This window comes from Phyllostomus hastatus, unplaced genomic scaffold, assembly GCF_019186645.2.
Source record: "Phyllostomus hastatus isolate PE091 unplaced genomic scaffold, TTU_PhHast_1.1 phas_scaffold_216, whole genome shotgun sequence".
Classification (NCBI taxonomy): domain Eukaryota; kingdom Metazoa; phylum Chordata; class Mammalia; order Chiroptera; family Phyllostomidae; genus Phyllostomus; species Phyllostomus hastatus.
The window spans coordinates 23,747,736-23,767,231 of NW_025334018.1; the positions used below are offsets into that span (position 1 = coordinate 23,747,736).

The 19,496-nt window shown below is 57.3% G+C and overlaps 1 pseudogene; it reads left to right on the top strand.

The window, feature by feature from the left end:
• Positions 1–553: 553 nt before the first annotated feature.
• Positions 554–19,496, top strand: part of LOC123804529 — a 31,817-nt pseudogene continuing 12,874 nt past the window's right edge.

Consider the following 19,496-nt stretch of genomic DNA (forward strand, 5'->3'; position numbering starts at 1 on the left):
GAAGGGGACTGAAGTTTAAATACGTAAGATGAATACAGAATTTTTACAACAAAATTCTCTTTTCAGTTCACCCTCATACAGATATGTACATATCTATATATGTTTCCATATATATTTGCATGTATACAGAAATATCTACATTCATATGACACAAAGATAACATGACTATTATGAATTATTTAAATTTCATTCTTTTATGTTTTTTATTTTAAAATTGCCCATAATCAGGAATATCAAACAATAAGAATCTTTCATCATATGTGGACATATATTCCCCACTATGAAAATTATTAACATTTAAAACATTCAGGTAATTGTAAAAGTACAGGGTGCAAAGGCCTTGGATTCTGCTCTGGATGGAAGGGGGGCCCCTGGGAGGGGCTGAGCAGCAGGGAGGGGAGGGGCCAGGACGTCCTGACTGCTGTGCGGAGCGCGGCCTGCAGGGGGCAGCAGTGGGAGCGGGGACTCAGAACAGACAGAATTATGTTCCTCAGAGGGTGATGATGGGGGCCCACACCTGCCTGTGCCAGGGAAGTGTAGATAAATGGAGGGCTTCTGAGGACATTTGCACAGGAGAGCCAGAACTCCCTGATGGGGAGGTATAAGGTACGTACATTATGTTCCATGTTTCATGTGTGATTTCCGTGTTGGATAGAAGGTTGAGAGACTTCCCAGGGGGTCTTTGCAGAGGAGGCTCTCGGGTCAGCATTGATCTGGATTGCACCAAGGGGTGACTCTGGGGAGGCTGAGTCTCCAGTGAAATCCTCCACTTTCTCCCAGGTTGTCACTGCCACCCAGCCCCTGCTGGCATCTGTCTCTGCCCAGCAGGGAACGATGGTGAGGCGCCTGGTCCCCCGTCTGCCTGCCCTCCCTGTCTGCCTCGCCGTGGTCCAGCTGCTCAGCCCCTCCTCAGGTAGGACCTGCTCTGCGTTCGTGCATCTGCAGCCTTTCCCTTGGGGCCCAGTCAGAACCCGGGGCTCCCCCCACCCCTGAGAGGCCCGTCCAGACACACCTGTGTGAGGACTGAGTTCCTGTCCAGGTGTCTCTCCCCTCGCCCTCCCTGCTGGGTCACCCCCGGCCCTCTGGCCCCAGCTCCCTCTGACGGAGCCCCCCCTTCTGATGACCAGCTCAGTTTGCTGTGGTTGGACCCCGTGAGCCCATCCTGGCCATGGTGGGTGAAGACGCTGAGCTGCCCTGTCACCTGTTCCCGGAGATGAACGCTGAGACCATGGAGCTGACGTGGGAGCGACCCAGCCCCAGGCAGGTAGTGCACACGTACGCACACGGGCAGGAGGACACGCCGGCAGCAGAGTATGGAGGAAGAACTTGGATTTTAAGAGAGGACATCACTGCGGGGAAGGCTGCTCTCCGGATTCGGGGTGTCAGAGTCTCTGACAGAGGAACCTACCTGTGTTATTTCCAAGATGGAGACTTCTATGAAAATGCCCTGGTGGAGCTGAAGGTTGGAGGTGAGTCTCAGGTTTGTTCTTGGCTTATTTCTGTGGGGAAAGGGACACAGGCTCCAGGCCCACCTGGGAGCTCTCCCTGCTCCTCACCAGCACCTCCCCCCCCCACCTCCCTCCCTGCTCCTCTGAGGCCCGAGACAGACCCAGGTCGTCCCCCAGGAAGGGCTCCTCCTGCATCCAGTGAAGAGTCCCTCACGCCGCCCACCATGTCTCAGCAGGGAAGTGGAGGTCGGGGACAGGAAGGAGGAGGAGACCTCCCCGCAGTGAGGGGCACACAGGTGTTTGGGTTCAGTGTGTCCCAGACAGTGGCCGTGGGCCCCCAAGTGCCCGCTGCTGTGGGTCCAGGGGGCTGAGCTGCAGGGACAGCACCTGCGGTGCCCACACCCTCCAACCAAAGGCCCCAGGACACACGTGCAGTTGAACAGGGTGTGTCCATCCCTGGAGCAGTGAGGGGGGACGCACAGGGGAGGAAACCGGGGTGTCTCAGAGAGGGGGTGTCAGGGAGGACTGGGTGTGACCCCTGGGGTGTCAGGGGACTTGGGGGGATGTGGAAGCAGGGCTCTGCTCTGGGCTGGATGCTGTCAGGAAGGTGCAGGGGTGTCATGGGTCACTCCCAGCCAGGACAGGGAGGGTGGTCACTGCTGAGGTCTGCACACTGTTCCTGCTTCCTCTGTGCTCAGACCGACTGCTGAGTGGTCTTGACTTTGTCCTGACCCATCTCAGGGACAGAGTGACCTTGTCTGAGGTGCTGCCCCATGAGAGTGCTCGTGTCCGGGTGTCAGGGCTGCACTTCACCTTCTCAGGACACAGCCCTGCCCTGGGCTTCTGCCTGGTGGGTCCCTGGGGAGCCCGGCAGGGGATGGACTGTGGGGGGTCCTGGCTTTGTCCCTGCAGGGCCTCCTGAGCCAGACACTGTCCCTCCCTGTAGACCACAGGTCCTTTGAAGAGAGTCTTCCCCACAGGACTCTGTCCTCTCAGGTCTGTAAGGGGCTCCCCCCTGCTCCCCTGGTGTTTAGGGATTCAGTGTCAATAGTAAAAACCCCACAGTTCCTGCCTGGGTCAGCGCTCTTCTGTGGAGAAGTGTTCCCCTCTGCACAGTCACGTGATAGAAACTTCCCATGGTTGTGGGACCCAAGAAAAAGACTGACACCTGCAGCATTAATTACATCAGAGTTTCACCTGGGGACAAGCATACAGTGCACAGCTAGGGCAGTAGCAAGACGAGGTGCAGATCCTTCCCCCACACGGCAGGCAGGGCAGAGGCTCACACAGGACAGACAGGAAGGATAAGGGCACTGGGGTGTGATCTGCTTCAGCTAACGGGGAACTTACATGCTTGCCCAGGGCGAAGTGAGGGGCTGTTCCAGGAACCAGCATGTCAGGGCCATGGGGGAGGGGAGAGTCCAGCAGTCTCTAAGGGCATTCAGGGGAAACAATGTCATTTCCAGCCCAGATCCCCCTGGATGCAGCACGAGGGTCCAGCCATGGTCAGGCTGTGGTCACACTGTGGGTCAGTCTCTCCTACACAGCACACTCTGGGACCAGCTCCTGCTGAATCCCTGCTGGGCTCATCCAGGGTGTGTGTGCCCCTCCCTGCTGTGGAGACCCCCACCAGTGCAGAGGGCTCCCCAGGATTCAGGCTCACTGTTCCTCCCCAGCGCTGGGCTCTGACCCCCACGTTGAAATGAAGGGCTACGAGGCTGGAGGGATCCGTGTGGAGTGCACGTCTGCCGGCTGGTACCCGCAGCCCCAGATCCAGTGGAGAGACGCCAGGGGACACAGCTTGTCTGCTGAGGTGGCCACAGAGCCTGAGACCCCCAGGGCCTTTATGCAGCCTCAGCCTCTGTGGTCCTGGAGGACAGCTCTGGGGAGGGGGTCTCCTGTGTCATCAGAAACCCCCTGCTGGGCCAGGAGAGGTCAGCCAGCCTTTCCATCCCAGGTGAGTGCCCTGCCCACTGCCCTGTGCTCTTGGGTGGCCCCTAGGGGAAGGTGTGGTTGTCTGCTGCTGACCTGGGTCTGTGCAGGGAACAGAAGGGACAGAGCAGGGACCTGCTGCTCCTTCCCCATGAAGCTGTTTGTGTCACAGACACCTTCTGAGCTCTTCCTGCGGCCACACACGGTGCCAGGGGATGGGAACTGGGGACAAATGGTCAAGATCAGCAAAGACATGGGATAAGGGGAAAATATGTACCATGCAAATCTTAGAGAAAGGGCTGATCTCCTTAAAATATAAAACAACCAAGTAGAACACTGAGCAAACAACAGGAATTATCAGTTCACAGAAAAGATAATGACTCAGGAAATGGTGTCCAGTCTCCCTGACTAGGGAGGTGATTCCCACCTGTGAGACTGGCAACACATGAACAAACGAGGTGGTTGGTAACACATTCTGGTGGCGGAATTGTGAGGAGACAGTGACTCTTACAGGTTTGTGGCTATTTTTTTTTGTTCAATAAGGACAATTTCCATTGGGGACACCAGAGCCACCTTATCCAGAGTACTCATTCAGTTATGCAATACCCCACTTCTTGGGTCTTTATCTGACAGGTCAGCTCACATTCGTGTGAAATGCCTCATATAAAAGGTTATTTCCTGCACCGTTAACTCTAACAACAAAGAGTCAGAGACGGTGCAAGCGCCCCCGATGGGCCGTGGGTGCAGGGGGCGCTGCCCTGTGAGAGCAGACACAGGCCTGCCCCCTGTGCTGAGGCGGGAAGGTCGCCCAGACCCAGGGGAGCAGAGGGAACAACATGCAGACCAGCTGATAAGCAGTGCTATTTTCACTGTAAACAAGATAAATTAAAAGTATATCTATGTTTTTAAAGTTTAATAAAACTATCATGGCACTCACTACGTGTCAGGCACTGTGTAAGCATTAATTTATTCTCTTACTGAACAGGACACCAGGAACAGGTGGTTAAGTCAGTAGTTCAAGGTCACAGAGCTAGTCAGGTGGAAGACCCAGAATTGGAACCCAGGTCCTCCCATCCCAAGGTTCATATTCTTAATCCCCAGATTGAATTGACTCACAAGGAGATAATAAGTGGCAGAGGGAGGAGCAGTGGAGAGATTTCAGTGACTTTGTATACATTCTTTTATATTAAAAATATTCCCATGTGGGAGGCAGTTGCTTCAAGACAATGGTGTTATGTGACAGTGAAAGTTCTGGGCACTTTGGGGAGAGAACGATTGTTTTCAGTCCCCAGATACTCTGAGACCAAGTTGGTCATCAGCTGAGGCTCACCCTTCGCAGGCCCCTACTACCAGGACGCACAGCCCTGGGTGGTGGCCCTGGGCGTGACCCTGCCGGCTCTGTTGGGGCTCCTGGCGTGGGCGGGCTACTTCCTGTGGCGACAGCAGAAGAAGAACCAGGCCCTGTCCCAGGAGAAGGAGAGGGAGCGAGCAGAGAAAGAAGCAGCGCAGGCGGAGAAAGAAGCAGCTCAGGCGGAGAAAGAAGCAGCTCAGGTCAAGGAGCAGCAGGAGCGAAGCGCCAAAGGTGAGGCCCAGCTGTAAGATGGTCGCCACCTCCCGGCCCCACCCCGCACCCACCACACAGGTCCCCTGTTCGATCCCCTTTAAAGGACTCTCTTTTCCGGCTTATTTCCAGAGAAGCTGCAGGATGAACTCAGTAAGTGGCGATCCCCGGCCCACACGTCCTGGGGTCCCTTCATTATCCGAGTCACTGACCCCTCACGTTGTTCCCTGCAGGGTGGACAAACATCCCGTACCTACCACGTGAGTCACCCGGGCTGGCCTCTCAGCCTCTCTGCCCAGATAGCTCAGCTTCTCCCCCCTAACCTCCCAGGGGAAGGAATGAGGACACTGATGGGGGACCAGGCAGTGGTTTGTCTCAGGGGGGAAGGGGCTGCGGTCTCTCTCCACCAGGGGGCGCTCGTGAGGGACAACCTGGCAACCCCAGAGAGTGGGCGGGGCAGGTGACTCAGTGTGGGAGTCCTTCCCGCCCTGATTGGTTCACAAACTCAGTAGCCCACTGACACAAAAGGCAGAAGGACTGAAAAGTGTCTTAAAAACAGGAGTGGCCGTGGCAGTTGTCACAGACATACCGTCACTGCTGAAAAAATAGTATCTGATATTTTCCCATTAGGTTGCCACATTGTTTCGGAGTGGGCAGGAAATAATGCAGATTGAGGGGAATGAATCCCAGCACACAGGTACACGCGTGTGTACACAGGGCAGCGTGTGCGCAGGCACACTCAGGTCCTGGAGAACCTGGTCATCGCTTATATGACAGGGTCCCTCAGGGACTGTCTGACCACAGATAGTCCCAAACCCTGAATACACGGGGTTTTTCCCTTTCACGTAAAGGAAGGTTTCTTGTTGGCACAGCAGCATCACAGCATCACTGTTCTGGCACGTTGGGGTCATTACTGGTAAAATACGGGTGACTGAACACCAGCGCTGTGACACTGCGACCATCACTCTGACACAGAGACATTCCTCAGTGACTGGCGGGGCGGGGATCCCCAGTGGGACGAGCTGGACTCCGGGGGGGAGGCAATTCGTGAGGGGGCAGGTCGGAGCAGAGAGCATGAGACCTCATCAAGCTGCTGAGACTGACATGCAATTTAAAACTTTCAATTGTTTGTTTCTGCAATTTTTATTCACTATCCCCACCCGTGGCTGACAGAAGGTAACTGAAACTTCAGAAGCTAAAGCAGGGATGAGAGGTCACTGCTGCACAGACACGGACAGGACAGCTGTGCAGTGACCCTGGGACAGCCCCTGCAGGGTGCCTGGGGGTCCTGAGCTGCAGCTGATGGAAAGAGGAGAGGGAGCCGGGGAGGGAACAGGCAGAGGGGGTGGGGGGGAGGGGGGGCACCCAGGAAGGTGACAGGGGGCACAAGGGAGAGAAAGGAACCAACTCAGAAAGGACAGTTCAGGTGACCCTCTGTCTCCACTGCAGGTTGGGAGCGGTCTCAGGCCTATGCAGGTGAGTGAGCCTGAGGCTCTCTGGTTTCCCGGCTCCTGTGGGGGAAGCACGTGCAGTCTTTCCTGCTGGGGGAGGGGCCATCCCGTCCGGCTCAGACGCTCATTCTCTGTGTCTGCACCACCCCCTCCTGTCTGGTCACTCAGAGAGGACCTTCCAGACGCAGTGTCCCCTCAGCCTGCTGACTCCCACGCCCACACCCAGCACAGCCTGGTCGTGTCCCCACGGCCCCAGCGTGATGGAGGGAAGCCCAGCACTGGGAGAGGGTTCAGCCTGGCCCTCAGAGCTGCAGACGAGGGGAGTGGACGCTGGAGGGGACTGAGGAGAGGAGAGAGAAGAGGCTCAGTGAGGACAGTGGGTGGGGGGGGGACAGAAAGAATGACCTTTCCTTGTCTGTGTCTCCTTCTTTCCAGGGTTGAAGACGGCCCTCTTCCAGCCTGGTGAGTGGGTCCCTCTGTGTCCCCAGGGCAACCCCTGAGGGCCCCTGCTCCCTCTTTCCTCTCCAGCTCTTGCCTGAGGGAGGTGACCTGAGGTTGTGGTCTCAAAGGTGTGCCCACCTGGTACCAGGGACCAGAGACCAGGGACAGGTGCTGTCCTGGGGCCCACAGGTCTCTGTGGGAGGCAGAGGCAGGAGGGAGGGGCTGCAGGGAGAGGGGAGGGGTGACCTGACCAAGCTCCTGCCCTCCTGCCCCTGTGTGTCCCCGAGTTCTGCCGTGTCCCACAGTCACTGCTGCTCTGTGAGGGCTGGGACAAGGACTGAGTGAGGTGGTGACTGTGTGTTGTCAGAGCACCCACAGGAAACAGACGGCCTGTTTGAAGGGGGTGTTTATCTGACGGTAATGACCACGGTGAGGAGAAGGTGTCATAAGACCTAAAAGCAAGTGGGGGACTCCTAGAATCAAACAGACTGTGTTGTAGGGTGATTCACTTACAGGGGTGCAGGGTCAGAGAGGACAGAGGACCCCACAACCTGCACAGATTGTTCCCTGACAACACACCCCATACAGCACTTTCTCACACTGTGACTCGGGCACTGATGACTGACAGGAACAGGAACAAAGAATGGGGCAGCACCAGCCACACCCCCCAGTTGTCCTGTGACAGGTGACCCTTTACAATCAACACTATCCCCAGTGTGGAGTTGATCTCAGTGCCCCTGTCACTCTGGCTGTTAGTGACAAAAGTGCTCATGGCCGTGTTTAAGGGACCTGGGTGATCGTCATCTGGAGGCTTTGGTGTGCTGGCTGAGGACAGTGAGGCAGCTGGGGCTCAGGGGAGCTCCTGGGAGAGGTGCTGGGGTAGAGCATCTCCCTGGGGGACGTGGGGGTCAGCGCTGTGCCCCCTCTCCTCCCTCCTTCCCATGTTCAGCCTGCGCCTCCCCTTGGCCAAACCCAACAGTAACCAGAGCCCAGGGCCCCAGGGGTGCTGTCCATGGAGGACTGACTCCTGGGCCAGAGGGGGTGGGACATGCGGGGAGTGGACCCCAGAGCACCTGGAGCCCCAGCCTGGCCCCGAGCACAGGAGGGACACGGTGTCTGTTGTCACACCAGGCACTTCCTCTGTGCCCAGCCTGGGGCTCAGTATACCACCCATTTGTCTCATTCCTCCCCAGAGATCAGTGTTTTACCCCTACTTCTCAGACAGGAAATTGAACTTGAGATATTCCGTAGCTGGTGTCTGGGGAAAGGGAGACTGTGTAGGAAAGGACGTTACCCAGCTCAGGGGCCAGAGCCAGGGCTGACGTTTAATCCATGTGACTGTGCAGCACAGGTGGGCATGACATTTTAGGAAGACAAACAGAAAAAAAGGTCAACCCAGCCTTCCTCACCCAAGACAGACCCTGCAGTTTCCTTGGCATGGCTGAGGGTCACATCCAGGGCATGCTGGGAACCCCAACTTCTGGTCTCGGGGTCTTGCCCTCACTGAGGCCTTGAAGCTCAGGCTCTGATGTCCGGGCACTGTGGCTGACCCCACGCCCTCTGACCCCCTGCAGCGGATGTGTTTCTGGACCCAGACACGGCGCACCCCACCCTCCTGGTTTCTGAGGACAAGAGGAGCCTGCAGCGGGCAGACACATGGCAGAACCTGCCAGAAAACCCCAAGAGATTTCAGGGGAATGAGTGTGTGCTGGGTTGTGAGAGCTTCAGGTCAGGGAGACACTTCTGGGAGGTGGACGTGGTGGAGAGGTGGGAGTGGACTATTGGGGTGTGCAGGGAGAACGTGGAGAGAAAATGCAGGGATAAAATGTCACCGCAGAATGGATTCTGGGTTATCAGGCTGTCTGATGGGCATTTCTACCAGGCTCTCACGGATCCCCGGACCACACTGACCAATGTGAGCCCCCCTGAGAGGGTGGGGGTTTTCCTGGACTATGAGCTGGGCAAGGTCTCGTTCTACAATGCCCTCGACGGGTCTCACATCTTCACCTTCCCACACACCCGCTTCTCTGGGCCTCTGAGGCCTGTTTTCTGGGTTTTGAGGTTTGATGACCCTCCCTTGGCCATTCGCTCAGTGCAGAAATGAGTGGGGAGGTCCCTTGTGCCTGACCCAGGTCCTGACCCTTCCCTGGAGACCCCAGTGTCCCCAGGCTCAGCTGGTGGGAATAGGGACCCTCAGGCTGAAGAAACGTCTCTGCTTCTCGCTGCCCCGCCTGGAGCTGAGGGCCTCCTGGACAGCCAACGTCTCAGCAGGAAGGGACTGAGGACATACAGAAGGGACCAGCGGCCACTCTCTGAACCAGCCTGTGACCTGTGGGCACAGAGCAGACCCACCCTCCCACCTCCCACCTGAAGGTCCTCTGTGAGCAGGACGGTGGGGAGAGGGGCAGACGGACGTCAGTGGAAGTTTCATCACATGGTGGGACCCACATCCAGGACAGGGACGCCCTCCGTTGACCACCCACTGAGGTTCCCAAGGTTCCTGTCACCTGTGGGTCCTGGGGAAAGGCCCCTCTTCCTCCTCATCATCGTCACTGTGACTGTTCACCAGGTGTCCCCTCCCCCTGCATGTGGGTGTCATGTCACCTGTGTTAAATAAAGTTGTCACTCATCTTCACTCTTCAACTGAGTATCTCCACCTTTAAGCCCCTAGAGCTACCTCGCTAGCTTCACAGTTTAACTCATTAAAACATTTTCTCAAAATCCTTTTTGTGTTGGTTTTTTATTGCAGCTGTGATAAATAACCACACATTTCATGAGCTAACACAATACACATTTATTTTCTTATAATCCTGGAGGTCAGAAGTCCAGCAAGGCTCCCACCGGGCTGAAATCAAAGTTTCTGACAGTGAGAGTTTTGTTTGTTTGTTTTTGACAATCCAGGGACCAGTCTGCGTTGCTGACTCTGGCTGCTGGCAGAGCTGAGTTCCCTGCAGTGATGGGACCCAGGCGGCCCTCCTTGCTGCTGTCAGAAGGGCTGAGACCCTCCAGGCTGGGAACATCTGGGGTCGTTCTCACAGGGACAGATGTGGGGGAACAAATCAGGTGAAGGGAACGACATGGGGACAGGGTCCCAGTTATGTGGCAGTTGCCTGGTGGGGCCTTTGCTGGTGAGCTAACTGCAGCATGGGTGGGGTCAGAGGGAGTCCCAGGCCTCCAGAGAAGATGTGCGAAATGTTAAGGAATGTGAAGGAGTGGGAAGATTGTTCTAGAAGAAATGTGCAGGATGGTCCGACTATGTCTGCGCGGCAGGGGGAGGGAGCGTGCTGGGGGTGCAGGGGTGCTGGAACAAACCAGAGCGTCTGCTGGACCAGGTGAATCCTTGTTCTGCTGCCATCGTCCTGCGGGCCCTGCAGAGCCACCTCCCGCAGGAAGAAGACGGCCCTGCCTCTCACTTAGGGTCCTCACGCTCACTCAGGTCCTCGCGTCTCCCAGCCCCCGGTTTCTGACTCAGACCCAAGGTCTCCCAGTAACAGCTGTGCAGCTACTTCTGGCTCCAGACTCTACTCCCCCATCCTCTTGCCGTGTCCCCCATCTCTGTCCCCGCCCCGACAAGCCCTGCAACTTGGAGGACATTCCTTGGCTGTTAAAACAGGGTGCCCATTGGCCTCAACACCTGCCCCATCCACTCACCACGACCCCCGCCCACACGCACGTACACACGAGTACACATGCCGGCGTCTGTCCTAGTGGTTAGTAACGGCGCCACAGTTCTCAGAGAATCGCAAGACATTCCAAAAAAATTGTATTGCCTCTGAAAAGAGAAAGGGGAACTAAAAAAAACAGACCATCTCAATAGCCTTTTCCCAGTTGCGCTTGCTTCATGCATAAGCAGTAGCTGTGTATTCCACCTAGCAACTAGTGAGGATTGGACTCTCGGGGATGCCATTGGCTGGCTGGCCCGCCGCCGGCCAATCCTGGACTCCGCACGGCCACTGGACCTCCTGAGACTCGGGTCACGGACGACAAAGGGTCCCAGGTGCCCAGCGTCGCACGGGCACTGACGGGAAAAGAGGAACGTTTCCTTCTCCGCTCTCTGCGTGGTTGGGTCTCGGGTCGTGACCGTGCCCCCTGGGGAGGTGCAACGGGAAGTCGCCCTTTGAGCGCCAGCGGAAGGAAAGAGACGCGGCAGTGAACGCTGGCGGGTGGGGCGCGAGGGGCGCTGCGCTCTGAGCTCAGCGTGGGGGCCGCGCAGGACCCCGCGCGGGGGACGGGTCCCGGGGGAGGGGCTCCCTGGGGGCTCCGCGCCTGACCTCATCCGGGGTCGCAGAGGGGGTGCGGCGAGGACAGGAAGGGGGAGGAGGGTGCGGAAGGATATCTGCTGACAGCTGCAGAGCCCGAGTTCTGGCCCCAGAAGCGAGCGGAGCAGCGCGGTCGTGGTTCCTTAGCTTATTCCGTGGAATGTGCACGAGTCGGTCTGCGGGGGGGATGCGGGTTCCGGGAGAGAGAGGGCGTGCCGGGGACACAGGAGCCCGGGACACAGGAGCCCAGGACGGGGCTCTGACGGCAGCAACGCGGGTCACAGGGACGTTCACCTAGATCGCGACTGTGGCGCCAGGTCTCCCCGCGATTCCTCCCCGTCTGCGCCCCCAGGCCTGCGGCCCTGCCCGTGACTTGTCCTTGGAGCTGCGGAGCCCATTGCCTCCCTGCAAGTCTCCCTGCCACACGCCCTCCTCTTCTTCGGCTTCCTGGGCTTCTCTGCTGGAGTCATTTGGGGGCGGCCCCGGGCTCGTACTGACGCTGCAAGGAGCGCCCACCCTCCCCTGTGCGTCTGGTTCGCGCCTCCTCCATCCCGCACGTGTCCGCTCGGATCGTAACTGCGCCGCCCAGCGCAGAGGCAGAAATCCTCAGTTAACCAGAATATTATCGTTGAAGCTTTTAATTACTGTAAACGATTAATGAGACATTTAATGCGATTGTATTCCAAAATTTCCAATTGTCTTTGTATCTTTTGGGGGGATACAGTTTATTGATTATGCTATTACACTTGTCCCATTTTTTTCTCCCCTTTATCGCCGTCTGCCGTGCACCCTCCCTCCCTCCAGAATTCCCCCTCCCCTAGGTCATGCGTGCATGTTAGTTCTTTGGCTTCTCCGTTTCCTACATTGATCTTAACCTCCCCCTGACTATTTTGTACCTGCCAATTATTTCTTGTTCTCTGTAGGGTTACCCGACTCCCCCACCCTCCACCCTCCCCACTGATAACCCTCTGTGCGAGCTCCATTTTTGGCCCCGTTTGTGGGGGAGGGGTCAGAGAGGAAACAATGCCCTTTGCTCAGCTGTCACCCTGCTTTCAGTCACCTCGCCTGCTACCCACAAGCTGAATGGGCCCCTCTGGTGTTGATTCCCGGGTGGGGGGTTTGTGTACGTTCTAGGACCCCGTGGGCCCCTCCAACGGACTCTCCTGTGAGACCGGCAGTTTCTCCCGCCGTCCCAACCCCCGAATAGTTATACAGCCAGTGGTTTTGAGGATGTACTTCCCAGGCTGGAACCCTGGGTTGCTGGTTTGTCTCCCTCCCCAGTTGTTTCTCCTGGTTTGTCCACATGCAAATGTGGGACCGCCCAGCAAACCACCCTCAGCCTTGCCACCTTGCCCTGTCCTGTCGGCCCCACCGCCCACCTCTGCCCCTCCTACAAGTCTGCATGAACATTCCTGCTGTAACTCCTTGGTTGTCAGACTTCCATACAGTTCGATGGTAGTTCTTGTTTTTTTGTTTTGGTTTTAAATTGGTTTTTGTCCTTTGGATTGTGTGATCATGAAAAGCAAGCCTACCTACGCCTCCACCTTGGCCAGAAGTTCCCTGTGTGTCTCACCTGGACAGCGCATTTCCCTTGGGACCAGCTTGTGGCTGCCTGTTGGACAGCACCAGGTCCTACTGTGCCCCAGGCACCCAGCTGGCCTGGGGACCTGAGAAAACTTTTGTGTGCCCAGGATCTCAGGGTCTGCTCCTCTGTGTGCTGTTCCAGAGGCGCTGGCAGCCTCAGTAGACCCGCACCAGGCATCTCTTGCTCTGACCGGCCACAGCAGGGGCCCCGGAATCCTCAGCCAAGGAAGCCCGTGGTCTTTCCCCAAAAACAGCCACTTCCTCCCCTGCCTTAGATATAGGACAGTGGAGACTCTGCCAGGTGCTGCACCTTGGTTGAACAGCTCCGTGTCTATTGTCCAGCCAGCTGAGCCCGTCCTGACCGTGGTGGGAGAAGACACCGAGTTAGGCTGCCACCTGTCCCCTGAGAAAAGTGCCGAGGACACGGAGGTGCGCTGGTTCCGGTCCCGGTTCTCGCCCGCCGTGCTGCTGGACACGGGCCAGCGCGAGAGGACAGAGGAGCAGATACGGCCGTACCGAGGACGGACAACCTTCGTGAGCGAAGACATGCGCAAGGGGAGGGTGGCCCTGGTCATTCACAACATCACAGCCCGTGACAATGGCACCTACCGCTGTTACTTCCAACAAGGCAGGTCCCACGACGAGGCCATCGTGCACCTGGTGGTGGCAGGTGAGACGTTTCTCTTTGTTTGGTGGCTTTTTCACTGTGTGACCCTTGGGAATAGTTTCCCTCTGCACTTCAGGCCCCCACAGACCAGCAGATGTTTGTCTAGGACCCCTCTACCCTGGCAGGGGGCTTCCTCCTGCCTGAGGGCCCAGGGAGTGGGAGTGTCCTGCTGAGCTGTGGGCATTAGTTTGAGAAGCACAGTGAGCTCAGTGGGGCCAAGAGGACGGGAAACGGTGGATCCTCATGGCATGTGCCCCTGCTGCTGCTCAGAGATCTCTAAGGGTCCTTGGCAGGAACATGCATTAGGATCAGACAATTTAGACATGTTTGTCTGTCCCTAGCCTGGGGCTCAAAGCCCCTCACTGAGATGAAGGGCCACGAAGATGGGGGCATCTGGCTGGAGGGCACCTCCAGAGGGTGGTACCCAGAGCCCCATGCAGTGTGGGGGACCCCTATGGTGAGCTCATGCCCGCCCTGGAGGAGGCCCACACCGAGGACACAGACGGCCTCTGCAGGGTCACCATGACCGTGACGGTCAGGGACAGCTCTGGGAGGACAAGCCCTGCTCCGTCAACAACACCTGCTGGGCCAGGAGAGGGGCTCTGGGGTCTTCCTTCCAGGTCAGCTCCCTGCCCTCTGGGGGCCCAGCCCGTGGACATAGGACCCTCAGCAGATAGTTGGGAGCCTGAGTGGGGCTGGGGGAGGGGCGGGGCTGGGAGGGTCCTGGGCCCTGAGGAGCTCAGGCTGCAGCTGAGCAGAGGCCTCCCCTCCTCACAGCGGGCATCACAGAGTCTCCCATCCCAGGAGGAGGAGCCTCGTCTCTGGGTTTTTCATCTCATCGTTTTTCCCTGTTGTGGTTCTGATGCTGCAGCTATGGTTGTGTGTTAAGGACAATCACACACCGTGGAGAGTGGTGGGGGCAGGGGCTGTCTGCACCTGGGGGTGCTGATGCTGAAGCCTCCCCTCCTGCCCGTGGGGTTTCCCAAGGACGGAACTGGGACATTCAGTGTCTACATACATTCATAAAGTCACTCAACAAACACTTAGCAAGGATCACATATGTTCTAGGCATTGTTCTAGAAACAGGAGATAAATCAGTGAACAAAATGCATAAGGAGACCTTCCCTCAACGGTCCCACATTTTAGAAAAGCAGAAAGTAATCTATAAGACAGTTAAGTAAAGGAGTAAAATAATTAAACTACTACATCACATGGTGGTAAGTGCTGTAGAAAAATCAATCTGGGGACAGTGTGTGGAGGCTAGAGGCAGGGGAGCTGTGATGGAACTGGAAAGGTGAGGGGAGGCTCCTGTGAGAAGGGGCAACAGGGCACGTGAGGGGTGAGCACCAGGGAGCAGGAGGGGCGGGTGCCCGGGGCCTGAGGCAGCAGCACGTCTGGCAGTTTCGGAGAACCCGGGGCGCAGGTGTGGGTGGAGGGACTGAGTGCAGGGAGGATGGGGGGAGGGGGGTGCGGACCTGGAAGGGGCCCAGAGCAGACGGGGCAAAGCAGGTCCCAGGGGGCCTGTGGTGGAGTCTCGGTGAGACAGGAGCCACGGCAGGGACTGGGGCAGAGGCTGGAAGGAGGGGGTTGCAGTGACCAGGCCCCAGTGAGGGCGGCTCAGCGGGGACGGTGACGGTTGTGGGTTTTCAGTCATCTGGTCCTTCCCATGGGGACTGCAGGTGCTGCTGCTCCTCTGTCTCTTCAGCCCCGACAGGTGACACAACTAGAACTAATTGGTGACCAGCTGACGGCTTCTGTTTGAGGGAAAACGGTCCGTGGACTGGGGGCTGCAGGGCCTCACCCGGAGGGGAGCCCCCCCCGAGAGATTTGGGGTGACAGGAAGGGGTGCAGAGGCAGAAAAGGCCTGACTGTCTGGGGGTCGGGGTGTCCTGGTGAGGCAGCTGCTCCTGAGTGTGGGGGGGGCGGGCAGGTGAGTGGCTGAGCTGCTGGGAGGGTTGCCCTGGGCGTCTGTCTGTTTCCCTGACAACGGGGTGTTTCCAGTGCGCCCAGCAGACGTCAGCGTGGGCGTGTTGTGTGGGCCACAGGGGCGGCCCCTACACTGTGGGTCACGTGTGTGAGTTGTCTGCATCAGCCCCCAGCCGTGGCCCCCGCTGTGGCTCCTGGGAGGGAAGAGGACAGAGCAGGGACCTGAGCGAGCTCCTCAGAGGTGCACCCAGGGGTGCTCTCACCTGGGTCTCCCTGGTCTCACTGACTGGGACTTTTCCAGTCTTCCCTCCAGGAGTCTTCATCCCCAGCCCCCTGCCTGGACGGTGGCCCTGGAGGTCCCCCCCCCCGCTCTGCTCCTCTTCCTCATGTCGGGTCGGATCGGAGGGCACCTGCTTTTCTGTTTCCGGGCCCGGACCGGCCTTCCCGGTGCCCGACTCAGTCGGACGTCGTCCTCGCCACAGTGGAGACCAGCGTTGCTGGGCAGCCCCTCCCTGTGGGCTGACAACACCCTCACACACACACTCACGTGCAGAGCAGGGGACCTTACCTACAGCACAGCTTTCTCTAGTGAAAATGGACCTTTCTGAGTATGTTTACCCATTTCACACCCATTTCCCTCCCAGCGCCACCCACAGGTCTGGGTGAGAACTGCGCCTGGGACCCTGGATCCCTGGAAACTCTGAAGAGGTGAGAAACCATCTGCCCAGAAGCTCCCATCTGGTTGGGAAGGAGGCTGCTTCTCTGTGTCAGAGCAAACGGGGTCCTCCCGACGATGCTGGAGTGCGTCCCGCTTACTGACAGGACTTCTAGCACCAAAGCTTTCGGTGGATGAATCTGTGGGTGAGACAGCAGGGGGCCCTCAGAGAAGGGGCTCCCCACACTCTGTAGCTGCAGCCTGACCTGGGCAGGAAGGTCACTCCCTGTCCCCTGTGGGGTTGGTTGGGAGGGACGCGCCTGTCACCCCGGCCCGACCACGGGCAGGGAGAGTTCTCGTGCAGCCCCAGTCCTCTGGCCGCACGGCCCCGGCTCCCACTGCATTTACCCTCTGTGCCAACCGCAGGCCTTTCCGCAGCTTCCTGCCGGTGCCCACGGTCCCGGCCGATTCCACAGCAACAGTTACCCCCAGACTGGGGGCAGGGAAGGGATCTGCTCCATGCAAATCAGCTCCACTGGGATGGAGCTGGGACGTGGGAACCGGGCTGTGGGACTGTCCTGGGGACAAGAGGCCCAGGGACCAGACCACTGAGTGACTGGACAGCTGCCCCCCGTCAGCTCTGCGCCGCTGCTCTGCCCTGGGAGAACTGTGCCCCCTCTGCTCCAGGTTCAGTGCCAGGTGAGAAGAGAAACTGCCTCTCTGACACAGAGGGGAGGGGCCTTACAAGTCCAGGAGTCCCTGTCCCTAGACTCTAGCCCTGATTGGCCCACCCTCATGCAAATGAGGGCTCCAAATTGTTACTGTTTGATTGGTCCAAAAGTCACTTTCTTGTCTGAGCTACTCTGATTGGCCCGACTTGCACACCTGTGCCTGGAAGGCTAAAGCCTAAGTCTTATTGCTTGAAGTGGGCTTCTGGGAGATTTCTGCAGAAGGGCGGGCTCACTGGGAAAAATCACGTGTGGGAAGGGTCAGTGCAAAGGTGGGAAAACCAGTGCAGTCCTCTCTGTGACGTCCAGTTTGTGGGAGGGATCCCTGTGCAGAAATGGCTCCTGGGCTGTGTGTTTCAAAATGTGAGCCCAGTTACCCACCAAGACCCCTTGTTAGTGGGTGTCTTTTTTTCTCAGGGTTCACACTGCCATTCTTGAGGGGATTCATGGAATCCCACATCCTACAGGTCCCCAGGAACAACAGTCCCCTGCTGTCCTATCAGTGGAGAAGCAGGAACCTCTGTCATCAGATGCCAGGGGACCTACACTAGGGGCCTGAGTTGGCGCTTGTCCTGTGTCAGGATGTGGGGAGTGTCCTGCTGACAGAACATTGGAGGTGGCCTTGATCTTAGCAGGAGGGGCCAGGGGCCTGGGTCAGACTGTCCGTGAAAGGAGGGAGACTAGACATTTAGAAGCGAGGGATACCCACTGAGTGTTTTGAAATTAGGACTGAAAATTACTCCTACATCCACGTTTTAAACACAGCTTCGGTGCCTCACGCATTTCAGGACTGAGTTCTCCGTGACAGGTGTGTGCAAGTTCCCAGGGGAAGGTGTGCTGATGCTCCCAGCTTACTTTAAAAGGCTGCAGATGAGTAAGCATAAGGCATCAACAGAAGGATGGATGACTATGAAGTAAGCGTGTGTTGTAAACGTGCACTGTGGACCCTCAACAGCAGGTGTGCAGAGGCCTGGATGCACAGGACAGACTGACAGTTGTCAGAAGGGAGGGGGTGGGGGCTGAGTGGAAGAAGGTGAAGGAATGAGCCATAAACACACACACACACACACACACACGTAACTCACAGACACACACAACTGTGTGGTGACAGCCAGAAGGAAACGGTGTTGGGGTTGGGTGGAGGTGGGCAAAGGGGCAAAAAATGGGGACAGAAAGGGACTTTCCTTGCAATGACAGGTGCAAAAAGCAGTGTGCAGATGAAGTTTTATTGGGCAATACACTTCACACCTGTATGGCTTCGTGAACCAATATCACCCCAATACATTGAAATTTTAAAACTATAGTACAATTTAAAAAAGGAAAAAGAGAAACCAGTGAAAACAAGCAGTAGGTATAGTCAGTGTTCATTGAAACATTCTCTCAACTGTGCTCTATCTTTGTAGTTTTCCTGACAAACTGCTGACACATGGGATGGGTGGGGCGGGAAGAGCCGTGTTCTGCTGCTGCTAACAGAGACTAGAGGTGCCCGGGGCTTCAACTAAACACCGGTCCACGTTCCTCTCACGGGAGATGACCCCAGAGGGCAGCGGTCCAGAGCTGGTCTGAGAGCTCAGAGAGGCATCCACGCCCCAGCCTCCACCTGTGTCCATTCTCTGCCCTCTCCGTGTGTGGCTTCCATCCCCAGGTGGCCTCTTGGTGACAAGATGGCTGCTGAGCTCCAGGTCCAGAGACGGTGTCCACCCAAGAGGAAGGAGCGTGGAACTCTCTAGAGAAGCACAACACATAACATCCACCTGCAAATCATTAGCTCAAACTCAACCTCTCAGTCTCTCCCATCAACAAGGGGGATGTGCACAGTGCAGTACCCTCCCCCCAAAACTCAGTTTGTTCACTGAGGAGCAGCCCCTGCTGGGGCACAGATGGGGCACAAGGGAGCAGCCACCTCCACCCCAGAACCCACATTCACACCATGGAATGCATCACAGTCCATCAGCCACAGCCACACTCTGCCCTGGGGGCTCAACTCACAGCCTAGAGACATAAACACAGTCTCTGGAGGCCCCAGGCCACAGGTAGACCCTGCTGGTCCCCAAGTCCCCTGACAGACACACTCACATCCTCTCCCATCCAACCTCAGAGAACACAGACCCTGCAGCAGAGGAGAGGTGAGCACACCTGAAAACCCAAGTGCAGCTCAGATGAGGGGCAGAGGGTGGATGGACCCTCTCAGCAACGCCCCCATGAACCTTCTCTGGAAAACCTGGAACCTGCCCATCGGCCCCTGACAGCACCGCCCGTGGGAACCTGAACACGGTGCCGCCTGGGAGTGGATCTGAGACCTGAGTGTCACAGGGGCCAGGACAGGTGGGGGGGCCTGCCCTCTCTCTGTCACACCTGCACTGGGCTCTGCTGTCAAAGACGTTAGCCAACGACCACAGTGACCCTGTGACTCCTGCACCCTCCTCTGCTCACACACTGCCCTCTGCTGCTCTGTCCTGGTTCCTCTGCTAAACACACTGTGACACAAGTGACATGCAGCAGGTGTGTACAGTGAGATACTGCTCACACCCACCCACACCCAGGAGCTGATTCACGCAGGTGACCACACAGAGAGACCCAGAGGGTGGGAGTCAGGGCTGGAGCTGGTCTGCACTGCTCCCATGCAACTCGGGGTCCCTGTTCATGCCAACCTTGCCCATTGGTTTCTGCCCATCAACTGATAAGACCCAGACTCTGAGCCAATCAGAGAACAAGTGTTTTCAAAGAGGGACTTTGCCCTGTTTCCTTTGCTGAGCACCCTTTCTCCTTCCCCACCCTTTCTATCCAGATCAGAGACTCACCTGTAATAAAGAACCCTGGAGTACCTTTGCTCTGTGATTTTCA